Raw genomic sequence first — 17,082 nt, 5'->3', positions numbered from 1 at the left:
ATAATTTCAGCAAAACGTTACTGTGGGAAAACTTCAATTTTAGCAGAAAGCACTTTTCCTTGTAGGGAAAAAAAAGTTTTGGTGGAAAATTTCTGCCCGGCTCCAGTAATCAGTTAACATGACGTCTACACATGAATTCACTTAAAATGGTGTGTTCAGTGGTATTTCCCCACAACAAGGCACTCTCACTCAACTACCCACCATGTTCTCTCTGTGTGTATAATCCATGCTAACACAACGTATCTGTATGTCCTTCCTGGTAAGAGCTAGTCCTTTAGACTACAAAGCTCATGCTTTAGGATCCAAAAGTCCTGGATCACTGCAGGCGACACAACCAGCAGCAGGCATTGTTAAATCCATTTAATTCTACTGCAGTATATGCCAGCCCTGTCTGCTGTCCCTTGTCATCTGAGGATTATGAAGTATTGGATTATCCTCTTACCACAACAGGCAGCAATTTGTGTTACCTGATTCTTGTAGGTCGGAGCCGAGTCCATAAAGGGATACCGTGTCTGCTCCCGGACTGGTGACAGGAAGGATTACCCGACACAGACGCCAGACACCATTCCCGGTGAGCAACTGATCATATCTTCTATTACACTTTAGAATCAAACGAGTGTTATCTGAGAATGTTTGCATTCTCCTGCTGACATTGTGCTGGTGAAACTGGAGGGGCCAAATGGTGGTACTCAAGGGGGGATTTAACCAGGTTTCTAGATCTGTGGTAACAACTGGTTGCATTAATGTAAGCATCCCCGAGACCTTTGGTTACTCTAGGGCTAGAGCATGGTTCTGACTGGCATGGTGCCCAGTGGAAATACTGATGTTCAGGGAGAGCCAGAACACTGAAGGGCTAGTGCCGCTGCCCAAGAGGATGACGGGGATAGATCAAAGCCTTGCTCTGGTGTCTCTGCACTGTCCAGCAGAGCAAACTCTGCATCCTTTCAAACAGTGGTAGAAGGGCTGCACTCCTTCTGTATTTTCTGGAGTTCTGGTGGGGCCATGCTAGGCTGAGACACGGCCTCCGGCTCCCCGTGCTCCCACTGGAGCAAGGCAGCTCCACCCTCCCTCAAATCTTAAAGGAGCCCATAGCATTTAGGGCAGTAAATAATTTAGTAAGGACCATCAGGAATGGCATTTCTAGGATGTTAATGACTGAGGCAAAACCAGTGATTAAGGGTATTCCTTCAGTGCAGACTTAGCTCAGGAGATGGGCACCTGGGCCACCCTAACCTAGCTGTGAGCTGCCACACTGCAACAACCTGCCACTCTGCAATGCCCTACCACAGTTATTCTGTCCTCACTGATGCTGTGCTCACCCATGGGCGACACTAGGATTTCTGGGAGCAACTCCCAGGGTTCTTTGTGCTGCAGTAAACTGAGGGATGCTCCCTCAGTGTTTTTTAGACCTTACTACTCAGACAAAGCTGCCCATCAGGGTCTTTCATTGGGCAAACTCTCATTGTCTTTGTTGGGAGTTTTGTGTCTGTAAAAACTTGAGAAAGAACTGAAGGATTTGATTCTTTCAGAGATTTGCTTGAATAGGGACTGAATGAAGACTTCAGGATCTACTCCAAAGCAACTATATTTGTGTATGCTGAGTAAGTGGCACTGCATGTTAACATGGCTGCGGTGTTATATTTGTAGCAGTGGCCTTTTCCCTCATTGTATGGTTGGGGTTTATGATCGTGATGAAAGGACCTCAAAATCTTCAGATGTTCAGTTCAGATAAGCACCCAAAAGTTCAGCTGCATCTCTGGGTGTCTTGAATCTTCTAAACATGGGAACAGTGAAATTCTGGTACCACTGGCTTCTGTTTGAGATGGCCATAGAACAAAAGAAACTTTTTTGTCTTGAAATACCAAGGTTCTCCAGAGGCTCAAAGAGGTTCTCCAGAGGCTCACTCCTGACCCTATGCAGAAATACAGAGGTCCACGAAACTGAAAAAGAATCAAGGAACAAAAAGTCATCCAAACTTTTGCAAACCGGAAATGCGGATCAGAGAATTGAGTCTGAGGGGGAAGGTTTAGAACTGTTCTTATTTTAGCTGAATCAGTTTCTGCTTCCAGGTTAATAGAAACTCCCTTTTCCCCATACTATTAATGAAAAAGTCTTGACACAAAATAGAACTGAAAAATTCCATTATATAGGCAGAATAAACAAATGGCGTAACAGAAGACCTGATTCTTCATGGATGAAGGAAATACTGTGGTGTAATTAGGCTTCAGTATGAAAATTTAAATGAGAGGATTCAGCAGCCTGGAAGGAAAGGTTAAGGATATTTTTGTAAATAACACTACCAGCAGTTATTTAAGTTCATTGTGACCATGTGTGCAATGAATACCCCAGGGCCTTATGGAGCTTCATTTTTCTTCACAGTATCTACTGTGTCCGGCCACTGTTCTTCTGTGCCCTGACACTGCTGAGCTTCATAACTGAGAAGACTGGCTTTTGTCATTCTTGAGCGATGTCAGCACAAAAATCTCAGGATCTGAATGCAGCAGATCTTTGAACTGCAGAGCCCTTACCGTCCACTGGCCTGCTGAGTCCTGAACTCTGCGGGAAGGGTGGCGGCTCTCCTGCTGCAGAGGCTTGTGTCTCTTTCATTTCTCACTCCCCAACGAGAATTCAGAGTTAGTGAAATAAGAGTTTATTCTAGACAGACTCATGAAAATGCCATTATTCTGGCAATCTGGGAAGGGCAATGAAAATGCTCATTATTTGGAGTGTCCAGAAAGTGTTCTGAAAATACCCGTTATTCTGGCGATCCAGAAAAGGTGCCAGAATACCTGTTGTTCTGGTGATCAGCACTGGTTGTGAAAATGTCCATTAGCTGGTTGTGTGGATTGGAGTAGTTCTCGTACTGCCAGTGTTTAAGCTTCTCAGGTGAGAGTAGATGAATGAAACTCGGTCTCCCCTCTCGGAAACCAACTGTGTCTGTGAGCTTCATCGCGGGGTCTAATTGCAAATTAATCCAGACTCTAATCACTTGTTCAGGTCAGTTATCAGCCAGGGCTGTTCCTGTCCTTTCAGGATTAGTACAGCACTCCATAGCACTAAAAGCTGTGGCCTGCCGGTGACCTTCTTAGCCCCTGAGTGGGCGAGGGAAAGAAGGGGTGTAGCATGTTTCCGTATTTGGAAAAGACAAGGTGTGTGTGTGGTGGGGCGAAATGGCAAGTATCAACATTTTGAATGTATATAACAGACTCTGCCTGCAATTGGCATTGAGATATTTCGGTTACTGATTATTGTAAGACTTGTGGCTGAGGTTGTGTGATTTCAACATAAGAGTTAATGGAGTTGCGTGATAGAGTCAAGAAAAGCTTAACTGTATGGACGAATTATCCTTCTGGGCCTATGAGATCTTTGTCAAGGAAAGGAATGTGCAGTAGGATAACAGATGTATTTGGAGTGACTACAAAGCTGTAATTCACTCCCAGGGCTCCACTGATGTCATAAACCACAAGAACACGACTTCAGCACTTTAGGAATGGAAGCAGTGAGCAAAGCCTTAAGAGTGAATTTAGCCTAATATTGACTCCTTGGCAATCAGTTGCTATTTAAAAGGCTCACTTTGCAACTTTAACTTTTCAACATGAAATAGACAAGTGCTTTGTGCTTTGGCCTGTTGGCGGCTGGCTCCATCTATCCAGTTCTCTGTTTCACTCTATGTGATTATAATCAGCTGATATGATATCACAGTGTGATGCTGGATTGCTGTACGGTTTTGGGTGCATCTGATGGGGAAGTTGGGGAGTGTGTTTCAGTCTGTCCCCATTTAATTTTTATCAATCCACATTGTCTGATACTATGACATCACTTCCAGAAGCCAGGCTAACGAGGGAGGAGTTGTGCTTCCCACATGCAGCTAATGACCATTGTCATTGTTGTTAGACTAGGAGGCTAGGATCTCAATGTGCTGTTACTGGCTCTGCCACTGTTTCCCTTTGTGACCTTGGGAAAATCACTCAATCTCTTTGTGCCCTTCTGTCTGTAAATTGGGAGTATTAATAATACAGTCTTCAGGTTCTTGTGGTGCCATACAATGCTTTAGAAAGCACAATGGAAAAATAAACAAAACCCAACAAATAATCAAAATCACCCTCAGAAAATTCAAAATAAATACAACAAATTATGTGGTTCTTTTCAGGACGAAAGGGCACAAACAGGATAAAGGCCTGTCGAGTCCAATGGTATATTCTGCAGTATCTACAGCACATAATAATAATAATAATAATTAATGTATATTATGGTAACACCCAAACATTCCAACTAAAATGGGGTTGCCCTTGTATTGACTGCCGTACAAACACGGATGAGACAGGCCCTAGGTAGGAGAACTTACAGATACTGATGGAAGAGGGGAGGTGGTTAGGGCCTGAGGCTGGCATGCTGGCGACCTGGGTTCAACTCATCAGGCTTCCTGTCCGGCTTTGGGCAAGTCACTGTGTGCCACAGTTCTGCACCTACAAAGAGGAGCTCATGATGCTTCTGTACTTGAGGTGATAGGGAGGTTAGATAGGTTAAAATGCTCATGTGTTTTGGTAATGGTGACCATAACAGTACCTTAGCGAGGTGCCTTTCGGCTGAATAATTTGACTAATGTGCTGTTATTTCTCATTCTGGAATCAAGCTGGAGAGATTTCATATGTAATAAGATCATGATCAATGTTTAGAAATAGCCCTAGCCCTGAAATATCTCAGACTAATCTTCTTTTGCCCTGCCTTCTCTCAAAATTTATATTATCCAAGTTCAGATTCCCCATACACTTTCAAAAAACATAATTCTAAGCATATATAATTCTGTCTGCTAGGAGGGCATGGGGAATCTGAACTTGGATAACACATATTATGAAAGAAGACAGGGAAGCAGATGATTAGTTGGAAACATTTAAGTTTCAGGGCTTCCTTAACACCTAATTCGCTATCTGATTTTATATAAAATATACAGTGGAGAGCTGGATTTTCAAAGTGCTCACTGTTGACTTCAGTGGGAGCAGAGTTAGTCCAGTACTGAGTGTTCTTGGAGATTCCACATGTACCTATGAAAGTCAGTGTTTGTCACATTTCCTATTTCATCGCACTGAAGACCAACTTCTGGTCTTAGAATTGTTCTCATTGTTCCCTAGGGTTAGAGGCCAAAGTCCTTTTCAGAAAAAACAAAGGATTTGGATTTTGTTTTGGGGGGGTCTTAGGCTTTCTACTGTCCCAAGGTAAGGTGCCATTGCCTGAGCACACTGGTGAAAACAGAACAACATATTTCTGTATTTCCTTTAGCTTCCTGGGGGGTTAAGGAAGTAATAATCCAGTTAATGGCAGAACTTCGCATTGAATTGCTCTTGGCAGTTTTAACCAGGGCTGAGTAGATAACTACTCATTAGTAGATAACAACTAATTCCTCGGTGATCCTTTTACTGGTACCTTTGTGGGGAAATGTTTTGGCTTTAGCAGCAGAATTTGGATCCAGATTTTGACAACCCCAGTTGATTCATTGTAAGATCAGACGGGGCCATATGAAAAATTCAAGTCCAGATTTCAGCATCTTGGAGTTGGTATTTTGGTTTGGGGCTTCTCTGCTGTTGTGATGTTTATTGAAAGTAGGGAGATGACTGGATAACAAGTGAAAAACAAGGTTGCAGAGCCTGTGGCCCACCACAGCACAGAGGAAATCACCTGCTCACTTACTGTGTCAGGGTGAGAGCCTTAAATAGCAGGTGGTATTTGAGCACAGATACCTGCCAAGAACAGGTTGAAGGAGGAGGCATGAAGAGGTGCTATGACATTAAATTAACTAATGTTTGTGAAAAGCTTTGCGATGGAAGGGTTGGTCGCATTGCACAGTATCAGTATTTTTAGTAGAACTGTTTCTCCCATTTCTACTAATAGCAACCTTGATAGCATTTCTCTCTTTACTTTGGATTGTTCGTATACCAATCCACACCCTAATCAAAGGTACAAGGCTGAACTGAGAGGTGATGTGTAAAGCCTTAACTTGGACTCGAATTGACTCTTAGAGGAGTCTCCATTTCAATGTTGGACAGTTACATCCACTGATTAGCATGCTAATTACACTGCTGTAAACCTCAGTCTTTGACCTATTCATGTCTTATTAAGAAACACATGCACTGAGCCAAATTCTGCCCCGCTTTACTTTTCCTCACTTCAAATGAGATGCAAGCAAGGACTGGTATGGAGCTTCAGTTGTTGCTGGTTTCAGAGTAGCAGCCGTGTTAGTCTGTATTTGCAAAAAGAAAAGGAGTACTTGTGGCACCTTAGAGACTAACAAATTTATTAGAGCATAAGCTTTCGTGAGCTACAGCTCACTTCATTGGATGCATTTGGTGGAAAAAACAGAGGGGAGATTGATATACACACACAGAGAACATGAAACAATGGGTTTATCATACACACTGTAAGGAGAGTGATCACTTAAGATAAGCCATCACCAGCACCATGAAAGGTTTTCCTCCTTTCCTCCCCTGCGGCTGGTGATGGCTTATCTTAAGTGATCACTCTCCTTACAGTGTGTATGATAAACCCATTGTTTCATGTTCTCTGTGTATGTATATCAATCTCCCCTCTTTTTTTTCCACCAAATGCATCCGATGAAGTGAGCTGTAGCTCACGAAAGCTTATGCTCTAATAAATTTGTTAGTCTCTAAGGTGCCACAAGTACTCCTTTTCAGTTGTTGCTGTGGTTGTACTGCACAGTGTGGCTGGTTTGGCAGGGCCTAGAAAACACACACACACAGTTTGATTTCAGAGCCCTGCTCTGGGGAAACCAAATGGGAATATTTCACTTTCTTTCTGAATATTAGAGTCTGAACTTAGCAGGATCCAAGTCTAAAAATATCCCCCCACCTTCATCCAGTCTCCTCTCACATCACTTTGATCAGCCTGCCAGGGAGCTAGCCCATGGAAGTTTAAATACTAGGGAGACTGCAGTCAGTCTGCATGCCCTAGTCTAGCCTTAAGGCTCAGTCATGAAATGTGCTACCCATGCCTGACTAGCCCTGCGTGGTGAGAAGGAGTTGGTCCTATTTCAAATGGCTTTTTCAAGGCCAGTATTGAGTGGGCTGAGTATGGGATTTTCCCTGAATTTTTCTAAAGCAGAAAATAACTTCCTGGCTCTTTTAAAACACTGAAATAAATGCAAAAAAAAAAACCCCAAAAACCAGGGAGATTTAGGTGAATTCACTTCTGTTTTGTGGGGAGGGGTGCTGTCTGTGTGTCTGTCTACATATTTATCAATGCCTTATGGTTCAATCTGAATTCAGATGCCTATTTCATCAGAATTCTAAGGAACCCAAGTCTAATTTCCTGTGACACTTGGGACAAGCTCATCTGTCAGGACAGAAAGAGTGGTGCCTCGTATTTGTCACATGCCGTGGAGAAGCCCTGCTAATGGAGAATGGGAATTTCTGCTGGAGAACGCCTCAACTCAGGACACTGTGGGATCCAGTTACCTACAAGCTCAGTTCTCTGTGTAGTTTGTTAATGATCCTAATAAATTCTCAGTGAACAATCAGCATCTCTCACATACGCTGCACTTTGTGCATGAATCAAGAAAGTGTGGACTCCAGAGGCAGGAGGAAACTGGCATAGAAAATCAGCTCCTTTTAAAAAATAATCCCCTGGATCAGTCAAGAGGACGTGGCAGGGCAGCTTAGCTGACTCTTCATCATAGGCTGTGGAAAATAGAAAGTTTTGTTCTTCAAACGCTGAGAGCCCTTTAATCTGTACCTAAAAAACATAAAGGCAAGAACACAGCTAGAATCCCTTCCAGGTGGGCCCAATCCAAGGATTGCCTGCAGCTGTTTGAGCTGAAAAGAATTGGCTAACAAGGTCTGCATTGTTCATAGATTATAGAGTGGATGCTGCTCTCAGGCTGGTAATTCACGTGGAATAGGTGGCACCTGAAATAGATTTGTGTTTGTCCAGTGAAAAACAGGCTGTGGACTATGGCTGGTGAATGAGAAAACCAAGATGAACAATATAGTGGTTTGGAAAACCTATGCCATGAGCATTATCAGTGCAGACTTTCTTTAGATCAGATAAGTTTAGAACCAGAATAAAAGACTATGTCAGTGGCAACAAAACTTGTTAATTTGCTTGGCCAAATCAAACCAGAGTAAGGGATTGTCAAAGCGAAGATTATTAGATATAGTTTGGCTCCTGTAAGGAAAGGAGGATCCATATGCAAAATTCAGATCCAGATTTCAGTCAGCTCCACATTTCTCAGGTGGGAAAGCCCCTATATTTCTTTCCTCCCACATATGTTCCACCTATGCATAGACTAGCTTGCTTGGCTTTGAATTTGAATCTAAACAGGACTGATATGACATCAAGTTTTCAACTTAGAGATGAGCTCTGATGTGTTAAATTTTTCATTCTTCATTGACTTTAGCTTCAAAGAAATTTCTGTTGAGGGAGCCCTTACATGAGTATGGCTGCCATGCTTGCACTGCTGTGCTCATTGTGAATTAGTGAAAGGTGGATAGAGAGAGATTCCAATTAAATTATGATAATAACCTCAATGGGCAAAGATTCAAAGATCTCTGAATGGGTAGTTATCTACTCAGCCCCGGTTAAAACTACCATGAGCAATTCAATGCCCTATCAACCGGTTACAAAAGGATGGTTGTAGCACAATTGTGCCCTGAATCTTTTTAACCGATAGAGGCTCATTGTCTTACTTGGTTATGTTTTTAAACAAAGCATAATAATATCGCCAGATTTTCATTTCCTCTACCAAGACGCTGAGGAAACTGGTATGTTTTAAACACCTGGAAATAGATCTAAAGACAATGCCACGCTGGAAGCTCTAGCTGGGAACAACCTTCAGACTCTCAGCCTTACAACTACTTATTCAGTCCAGAAAGGGAGAGTTGGAGAATTCAGTCATTTCTTTGCATACAAGAATAACAGCTCGCTCAGCGCAGTTAATGGAAAGCAAGCGTCGCACAGAAAAGGAAATATTTTTTCATGTTGCATGTTGTGAGCCTGTGGATTACAATACTTGCTCTTTGAGAACTGAAGTCCCACTTCAACCTAAGCACCTGAACTTCAGGCATATGGGCCCATATCCCCAAAGTTATTTAGGCACCCAATTCCTATTGATTTTGGTGGAAGTTAGGCACCTAAATGGTCCACAGAGTCAATGGTAACACTCGAGCTTAGTTATGCATGTGTTTAAGTACCTTGCTGGATCTGGGCTTATGTTCTATAGCAGACTTATAAATAGGTTCATTAATTTTACCATGAACAATAAAAAACATTTGTTATTGTTAGAGCTGAGTGATTAATTCATCCTGAATAATTTATTCGGTGAATTAGGTCTTGTTCTTTACACATAATGTCTGCCAATTGCTATCTCATCAAAATGACTCATTGTCATAGGATGGCCTGCCCCTTTTAAGGGCCAGGCCAGTTTGTTTATCAGACCCAGCTGGGAAGGGGCTGGGTGATCCCTATACAAGGGTGAGAGAGTTCAGGAGAGAGAGCTGCAACAAAGAGATGGGGTCTTGCTGTAGGACCTGACACAGGGGGATTGAAGTGAAGGATGTGTCCTCCAGTCACCACTGAAAGGGTCTGTCTACACTGCAATTAGATGCTGGGGCTCGGGCTAAGGGGCTGTTTCACTGCAGTCTAGATTTCCGGGCTCAGGCTGGAGCCTGTGCTCTAGGACCCTGCGAGGTGGGAGGGTCCCAGAGCTTGGGCTGTAGAATGAGCCCAAAGATCTACACAACACTTAAACAGTTCCGCAGCCTGAGCCCCAGGAGCCCAAGTCAGCACAGGTCAGCCGCGGGATTTTAATTGCAGTATAGACATACCCAGAGAGGCCAAGGGGAAAGCCTCTGGGAGCAGTGGCCCTGGATGAGCAGAGGAACTGCTTATGTTTTGCTAAAATATTATGTTGGAAGAATAAACTATGTCTGGAAAGATTATCATTTGTATTACTATACTGCCTAGAAGCTCTCATCATGGACCTGGAACCCATTGTGGTAGGTGCTGTACAAACCCAGAACAGAAAGACCAGTCTCTGACCCAAGAAGCTTGCAATCTAAGGCCTGATCTACACTAGAATTAGGTCAGCATAACTGACTCTCAGGGGTATGAACAATCCACCCCCTAAGTGGCATAGTTAAGCCAACTTCAGTAACCATGTAGACGGCGCTAGATCGACCAGTGATTACTGTGGATAACCTACGTTGACAGGAGAATCCTCCTATCATAAATATAAAGGGACGGGTAAACACCTTTAAAATTCCTCCTGGCCAGAGGAAAAACCCTTTCACCTGTAAAGGGTTAAGAAGTTAGGATAACCTCACTGGCACCTGACCAAAATGACCAATGAAGAGACAAAATACTTTCAAAAGCTGGAGGGGGGAGAAACAAAGGCTCTCTCTGTCTGTGTGATGCTTTTGCTGGGAACAGAAAGGAATGGAATCTTAGAACTTAGTAAGTAATCTAGCTAGATATGCATTAGATTCTGTTTGTTTAAATGGCTGAGAAAATAAGCTGTGCGGAATGGAATGGATATTCCTGTTTTTGTGTCTTTTTGTAACTTAAGCATTTGTCTAGAGGGATTCTCTGTATTTTGAATCTAATTATCCTGTAAGGTATTTACCATCCTGATTTTACAGAGCTGATTCTTTTACTTTTTCTTTTATTAAATTCTTCTTTTAAGAACCGGATTGCTTTTTCATTATTCTTAAGATCCAAGGGTTTGGGTCTGTGTTCACCTATGCAAATTGGTGAGGATTTTTATCAAGCCTTCCCCAGGAAAGGGGGTGTAGGGTTTGGGGAGGATTTTGGGGGGAAAGACGTTTCCAAGCGGGTTCTTTCCCTGTTATATATCTGTTAGACGCTTGGTGGTGGCATCAATAAAGTCCAAGGGAAAAAGGAAAATAGTTTGTACCTTGGGAAAATTTTAACCTAAGCTGGTAAAAATAAGCTTAGGAGGTTTTCATGCAGGTCCCCACATCTGTACCCTAGAGTTCAGAGTGGGGAAGGAACCTTGACATGGTGGCAGAGTGGCGGGATTAACTTGAAATCATTTTGAGATCAATTTGAGATTTTTTTAACCAGAAGCACAGATTTTAAAAGGAAATGTTTTTTTTTCCTTTGGGCTGCTGGAAAGCTGGTTTTAAGCTGAAAGCAGTTAGAGGTTTTTTTAGTTTTTTTTTTTGTCTCTGCTTGGGGGCCAGAGCAGAGACAAAAGGGAATTGTCTTTTGTGAGCTGGAGTTTTCTCTACCTAAAGGCAGGGTAGTTAACCTCCTGCAGGGAAATTCATAAGTCTTCACAGACCTGAAGAAGTTTTTTTTTTTTAACCTAAGAGCAACTAGAGGGGTTTTCTGTCTATTTGCCTGGAGACAAACTGTTAGGGTTTTTTTTGTTTGTTTGGGTTTTTTTAAGGATTTTTCTGTAGGCTGACAATCACTATCAGAGAATATAGGTATCATATTACAGCACAGCAAAATTTTACAAGCCAAGGTTTTTTTTTCTTTGTTTTTTTTATTTCTAACTCTCGGGTTAGAGAGTAGTAAAGTTAGTTAAAAACAGAAAGGCAAAGATGACAGAAACCAAGACACAACACAAATTAGAGTTAGCCAGACTGGAGGCAGCGAAAGAGGCAGAGAAGGCCCTAGAAGCTTCCCACAGGAGAGAAATGGAGGCAAAGAACAAAGAAATGGAGTCAGCGAAAGAGGCAGAAAAAAACCAAGAGGCTGCCCACAGGAGTGCTATGGAGGCAGAAAAAAACCAAGAGGCTGCCCACAGGAGAGCAATGGAGGTAGAAAAGAACCAAGAGGCTGCCCACAGGAAAGTTATGGAGGCAAGGGACAAAGAACTGGAGGAGAAGGAAAAAGAGAGGAAGCATGCACTAGAGATGGAGAAGGCAAAGGCTCAGCAGAATATACCAACAAACCCTAGCAATCCTTCTCCAGGTACCACTTCCCATCCCAGAAAGTTCCCCACCTACAAGGCAGGCAATGATACCGAGGTCTTCTTAGAAAACTTCAAAAGGGCCTGCCTTGGGTTCAGCATATCAATAGACCAATACATGGTAGAGCTGAGGCCACAGCTCAGTGGACCCTTAGCTGAGGTGGCGGCTGAAATGCCTAAGGAAGACATGAACCAGTATGAACTGTTTAAAACCAAGGCGAGAGTCAGAATGGGGCTAACCCCCGAGCATTCCCATCGGCGATTCAGAGCCTTAAGGTGGAAACCAGATGTGTCATTTACCCGACATGCCTACCACATTGTGAAACATTGGGATACCTGAATATCAGGAGCAAGTGTTAAACCTCCAGAAGATTTTCCCTTTCTAATGCAAATGGAGCAGTTCTTAGAGGGTGTTCCTGAGGAAATAGAAAGATGCATTCTAGATGGGAAGCCCAAAACTGTAATCAAGGTGGGGGAGATTGGAGCCAAATGGGTGGAGGTGGCAGAAAAGAAAAAACCTGGTTGCAGTTGGAGCGGATACCAGAAGGGCCAACCTCAGATCACACTCTACTACCGGGGGCGGCCCAAGGCCCCAACTACCCCTCAAGGAATCTTCCAGTCACCTTATCGTCCCACCACACCGTTCTCCAGCAACCCACCTCGCCCCAGTGACCCATCAGCTGGACGATGTTTTAAATGTAACGAGCCGGGACATGTAAAGGCCAGCTGCCCCAAGAACCCCAACAGATTACAATTCATTGCACCAGAATCACACCAGAGGTCCTCAGGCCCAGCTACATCCCAGATACCCTCAGAGCGGAGGGAAACTGTGAGTGTGGGCGGGAAGAAGGTCACCGCATGGAGGGACACTGGAGCACAAGTGTCAGCTATCCATGCTTCATTAGCGGACCCCAATTTAATCAATCCAGAGATCCAAGTGACGATTTAACCCTTCAAGTCAAACTCTTTCAATTTGCCTACAGCCAAGTTGCCTGTCCATTACAAGGGCTGGTCAGGAACGTGGACTTTTGCAGTCTATGATGATTATCCCATCCCCATGCTGTTGGGGGAAGACTTGGCCAATCATGTGAAGCTAGCCAAGAGGGTGGGAATGGTCACCCACAGCCAGGCTAAACAAGCCATCACACCTAGCTCTGTTCTGGAAACTTCTACCAGGACCCAGTCAGAGGTGATGGACCCGGACCCCAGGCCAACTTCTGCAACAGCAGTAGTGGATCCAGTCCCAGAGACCCAGACAGAGCCAGTCACAGAACCGGAACCGGCGGAATAACCAGCACTGGACCCATTGCCAGCTCTGAATCCAGTACTTGCAATTCCAACACCAGAGGGCCCCCCCCCCGAACCTGAACCGGCCACAGCCAATAACCCTACACAAGAGGCTCGGATGGAGCCTGAAACCCAACATAGTGCACTAGCAGAGAGCAGTTCACAGTCAATGGAAACAGCCCCATCCCCTACATCACTTCCAGAGGGACCAAGCATAGGTCCACAATCCAATGAGGAACTGATGTCTCCAGCATCAAGGGAACAGTTCAAGACTGAACAGAAAGCAGATGAAAGCCTCCAGAGAGCTTGGACGGCGGCACGGAGCAACCCACTGCCTCTCAGCTCTTCTAATCGATCCAGGTTTGTTGTAGAAAGAGGACTTTTATGCAAGGAAACTCTTTCTGTTGGACACCAGGAAGACTGGCATCCTCGGAGACAGTTGGTAGTTTCAACTAAGTACCGGGTCAAGCTCTTGAGCTTAGCCCACAATCATCGTTGTGGCCATGCTGCGGTGAACAGGACCAAAGACCGTTTGGGGAGGTCATTCCACTGGGAGGGATTGCGCAAGGATGTTTCTATCTATGTCCAGTCTTGTGAGGTATGCCAAAGAGTGGAAAAAACCCCAAGACTAGATCAAAGCCCCTCTCCAGCCACTCCTCATCACTGAAGTTCCATTTCAGCGAGTAGCTTTTTCCTTTTCCGAAAAAGACACCCAAAGGAAAGCAGTACATACTGACTTTCATGGACTTTGCCACCCAATGGCCGGAAGCAGTAGCTCTAAGCAATACCAGGGCTAAAAGTGTGTGTCAGGCACTAGCAGACATTTTTGCCAGGGTAGGTTGGCCCTCCGACAACCTCACAGATGCAGGAACTAATTTCCTGGCAGGAACTTTGGGAAGCTCATGGGGTAAATCACTTGGTTGCCACTCCTTACCACCATCAAACAAATGGCATGGTGGAGAAGTTTAATGGAACTTTGGGGGCCACGATACGTAAATTCGTAAATGAGAACTCCAATGATTGGGACCTAGTGTTGCAGCAGTTGCTCTTTGCCTACAGAGCTGTACCACATCCCAGTTTATGGTTTTCACCATTTAAACTTGTATATGGCCGTGAAGTTAAGGGGCCATTACAGTTGGTGAAGCAGCAATGGGAGGGATTTACACCTTCTCCAGGAACTAACATTCTGGACTTTGTAACCAACTTACAAAACACCCTCCAAACCTCTCTAGCCCTTGCTAAAGAAAACCTAAAGGATACTCAAAAAGAGCAAAAAGCCTGGTATGATAAACATGCCAGAGAGCATTCCTTCAAAGTAGGGGGCCAAGTCATGGTCTTAAAGGTGCTCCAGGCTCATAAAATGGAAGTGTCATGGGAAGGGCCATTCACGGTCCAGGAGCACCTGGGAGCTGTTAATGATCTCATAGCATTCCCCACCTCCAACCGAAAGCCTAAGGTATACCATATTAATTCTCTAAAGCCCTTTTATTCCAGAGAATTAAAGGTTTGTCAGTTTACAGCCCAGGGAGGAGATGATGCTGAGTGGCCTACGAAGGGAAAAGTGCTGGTGGCGTGGAAGAGATGAACCTCTCCATGACCCTCGGGCGTATGCAGTGACAGCAGATCCAGGAGCTGTGCACTAGCTATACACCAACATTCTCAGCCACCCCGGGACTGACTGAACGGGCATACCACTCCATTGACACAGGCAATGCTCACCCAATTAAAGTCCAACCTTACTCCTCAAGCTAAAATTGCTATAGAACGGGAGATCCAGGATATGTTACAGATGGGTGTAATCCACCCCTCTGGCAGTGCATGGGCCTCTCCAGTGGTTCTAGTTCCCAAACCAGATGGAGAGATACGTTTTTGCGTGGACTACCGTAAGCTAAATGCTGTAACTCGCCCCGACAACTATCGAATGCCATGCACAGATGAACTATTAGAGAAACTGGGACAGGCCCAGTTCATCTCTACCTTGGACTTAACCAAGGGGTACTGGCAGGTACTGCTAGATGAATCCGCCAAGGAAAGGTCAGCCTTCACCACACATGTCGGGCTGTATGAATTTAATGTACTCCCTTTCGGGCTGCGGAATGCACCCGCCACCTTCCAAAGACTTGTAGATGGTCTCCTAGCGGGATTAGGAGAATATGCAGTTGCCTACCTTGACGATGTGGCCATATTTTCGGATTCCTGGGCAGAACACCTGGAACATCTACAAAAAGTCTTCGAGCACATAAGGGAGGCAGGACTAACTGTTAAGGCTAACAAGTGTCAAACAGGCCTAAACAGAGTGACTTACCTTGGACACAAGGTGGGTCAAGGAACTATCAACCCCCTACAGGCCAAAGTGGATGCTATCCAAAAGTGGCCTGTCCCAAAGTCAAAGAAACAGGTTCAATCCTTCTTAGGCTTGGCCAGTTATTACAGGCGATATGTACCGCAATACAGCCAAATCACCGCCCCACTGACAGGCCTAATCAAAAAGAAACAGCCAAATGCCGTTCAGTGGACCGAAGAGTGTCAGAAGGCCTTTAACCAGCTTAAAGCGACACTCATATCTGACCCTGTACTAAGGGCCCCAGACTTTGACAAACTGTTCCTTGTAACCACAGATGCGTCCGAGCGTGGTGTGGGAGCAGTTTTAATGTAGGAAGGACCAGATCAAGAATTCCACCTTGTATTGTTTCTCAGCAAGAAGCTGTCCGAGAGGGAAAGCAACTGGTCAGTCAGTGAAAAAGGATGTTACGCCATTGTCTACGCTTTGGAAAAGCTACGCCAATATGTTTGGGGATGGCGTTTCCACCTGCAAACCGACCATGCTGCACTACAATGGCTTCATACCACCACGGGAAATAACAAAAAACTTATTCGGTGGAGTTTAGCTCTCCAAGATTTTGATTTTGACATCCAACACATCTCAGGAGCTTCTAACAAAGTGGCTGATGCACTCTCCCGTGAAAGTTTCCCAGAATCAACTGGTTAAAATCGTCCTTGAGATGTGGAAAATATTGTTAGTCTTTATATACTTGGTAGTATATTTAGAGGTGCATGTGTCTTATTAACTCTGTTTTCTCCTAGAGCTCCAGGAAGAAATCCAAGCCAGCGTTTCACCCTATCTGTGATTTGGGGGGCATGTCATAAAAATAAAGGGAAGGGTAAACACCTTTAAAATCCCTCCTGGCCAGAGGAAAAACCCTTTCACCTGTTAAGGGTTAAGAAGCTAGGATAATCTCGCTGACCAAAATGACCAATGAGGAGACAAGATACTTTCAAAAGCTGGAGAGGGGGAGAAATAAGGCTCTCTCTGTCTGTGTGACGCTTTTGCTGGGAACAAAAAGGAATGGAGTCTTAGAACTTAATAAGTAATCTAGCTAGATATGCATTAGATTCTGTTTGTTTAAATGGCTGAGAAAATAAGTTGTGCTGAATGGAATGGATATTCCTGTTTTTGTGTCTTTTTGTAACTTAAGGGTTTGCCTAGAGGGATTCTCTATGTTTTGAATCTAATTATCCTGTAAGTATTTACCATCCTGATTTTACAAAGGTGATTCTTTTACTTTTTCTTCTATTAAATTCTTCTTTTAAGAACCGGATTGCTTTTTCATTGTTCTTAAGATCCAAGGGTTTGGATCTGTGTTCACCTATGCAAATTGGTGAGGATTTTTATCAAGCCTTCCCCAGGAAAGGGGGTGTAGGGTTTGGGGAGGATTTTGGGGGGAAAGACGTTTCCAAGCGGGTTCTTTCCCTGTTATATATCTGTTAGACGCTTGGTGGTGGCATCAATAAAGTCCAAGGGAAAAAGGAAAATAGTTTGTACCTTGGGAAAGTTTTAACCTAAGCTG

The 17,082-nt window shown here is 44.1% G+C and overlaps 1 protein-coding gene across 5 annotated transcripts in view; it reads left to right on the top strand.

The window, feature by feature from the left end:
* The window catches only part of RALY (RALY heterogeneous nuclear ribonucleoprotein), a 281,882-nt gene that overhangs the window by 81,899 nt on the left and 182,901 nt on the right, over positions 1-17,082 (top strand). For 4 of the 5 annotated variants that reach the window (XM_043495639.1, XM_038369803.2, XM_043495637.1 and 1 more), the window contains exon 2: positions 481-571. The exons of the other annotated variant lie outside the window; for it this stretch is intronic. The gene's annotated coding sequence lies outside the window, so the exon portion shown is untranslated. The remainder of the gene's footprint in view (positions 1-480; positions 572-17,082) is intronic. 5 annotated transcript variants of the gene reach the window in all.

This window comes from Dermochelys coriacea, chromosome 13 (assembly GCF_009764565.3).
Source record: "Dermochelys coriacea isolate rDerCor1 chromosome 13, rDerCor1.pri.v4, whole genome shotgun sequence".
In the NCBI taxonomy this organism is placed as follows: Eukaryota; Metazoa; Chordata; order Testudines; family Dermochelyidae; genus Dermochelys; species Dermochelys coriacea.
The sequence above is the reverse complement of the archived record's forward strand: the minus strand, read 5'-3'. Positions and strand labels throughout refer to the sequence as shown.